Here is a 1998-nt window from a genome sequence, read left to right on the forward strand (position 1 = left end):
TAATTTCTGGTTTCGTTTTGTAATTTTAGTTTGATTTATAAGCTTCAATAGGCCGAGCTTGCGACGTGGTTTCCAACGTTTTGTACTAAAGGGCGGAGAATGGGGGGCACTCTTCATATTGTGATTATGCATATTGTGTTGTCTGATTAGAGTATTGAACACCAAGACGCATATAACGTGCTACTGTTGATAAGTCGTTTGTTTATGGCATGCATTGTGATTATGTTACGACTGTCATTGGCTTGTACCTCGTTATAGTCATGCTTATAATGTTTTTTCAGTGATATACAGTTGTTATTATGATTGGACATAGGGTATGCTGAAGACTTTCATTGGTTCAAACTTAATTACATCAGAAGTCCTAGAGTTTTTATGTTACATTTTAATTACCCACACCGGTAGCAGTTTTGTGTTGGATGTTCAGTGTCATATGTTTGTTACATTGCAATAACTAGGACACAATTTAGTAAATTATTCTCTCGAACTATTCCTATTTTGTGGAAATAATCTTGTTTTTCCTTCATGGGATACATTTATTGTTAGTATGTCCAGCTCAAGGAAACTATTTATTTTTTGGTTAAACGATCATAATCAGTGATAGGATACTGGATATTTCGATGGTTAAAAGATGAATTTTAGGGGCAGGAATAAGATAACTTGTGGCTTAAAGGTCAATTTCATGGTCAAGAAATGAGAATAGTTTATGAAAGGCTGGGCCTGGCCTATTGATTACCATGCCGAACTGTGAATCTGAAGGTCCATTGTTCGCATCGCGTTGCCGCAAAAAGGACTGCGCTCCGTACTTTGGTATAACGAGTGCGTTATAAGAGTGAGAGTCAAATTACATTATTTGATTAGAATGTAGCCCAAGAGTTATGTTGAGTGCTGTTAACTAGCTGCTTTCCTTCTAGTCTCATTCAGAATTAGGGACGGTTAGCAAAGATAGCCTATGTGTATCTTTGTGAATAACCCAAACAAACCAAGTTTGTGCATAAAGGAAAACGTTCAACCTAGGGCCAGCAAAAGGCGTATTTTACGATAATAAATCAAATCAAACATTTTATGGTTAAGAATACAGTAATAAAATTAGGAAATACGATATTTTCATAGTTAAGAGATCAAGCTTTGAACCAGGAAAAAATGTAATTTTTGTTTAAAAAATTATCCCGGGATCAGGAAGTTGTTGTTGTTTGTTATTAAGCACAAAGCTACACAAAGGGCTATCTGTGCTCTGCCCATCACAGCTGTCAAAACCTGGTTTCTAGTGGTATAAGTCCGCAGACATACTACTATGCCACTCGGATGCTATCATGAAGTAAGATATTTTTTGTTAATGAAAAGACCAAGTCTTATAAATGAGAATATGTTATGGTTGAAAAATAAAACTAGGACCAAGCATTAGAATGTTGTATGAGTAAAAGTCTTGTCCATAACCAGTAAATAATACATTTCTAATGTGTTAAAAGACACAAACTCAGAACAGGGAAACAGAATTGTGCGTGTCTAAAAATTCAAGTTAAACCATAAATATGGAAAGCTTGTTTGGTTAAATACCACGTTTAGATTCAGTAGGGGATTCATTTTTCTTCTAAACAGTAGTTCTCAGGGCCAGAAAGTATAATATTGTTACCAAAAACGTTAAGTTTATGACCTAAAAATGAGATATTTTTATGCTAAAATTCTCAAACCCAGGCCTAGGAAACAGGATAATTTCATAGTTAAAAGTTCGAGATTAAAGCCTGGGAATGGGTTTTGTATTATGGTTTGAAGATGAAATTCAAGACCAAGCAGGAAGTGTTGTGAGCATATGTATGTGTAAAATCCAAGTTTAATACCAGGAAACAAGGTGATTTTTATATAGTCAGGTTCAGGATACAGAGTAACCTGATGGTAAGAGGTCAGGCATAACGTCAGGAAATAAGTATTTGGCATAAAATCCAAACTGAATGCTAGGAAATTGTGATATTTTGTAATAAAGTATCAAACACGAGGCCATCT

Source organism: Limulus polyphemus, unplaced genomic scaffold, assembly GCF_000517525.1.
Source record: "Limulus polyphemus unplaced genomic scaffold, Limulus_polyphemus-2.1.2 Scaffold3941, whole genome shotgun sequence".
NCBI lineage: Eukaryota > Metazoa > Arthropoda > Merostomata > Xiphosura > Limulidae > Limulus > Limulus polyphemus.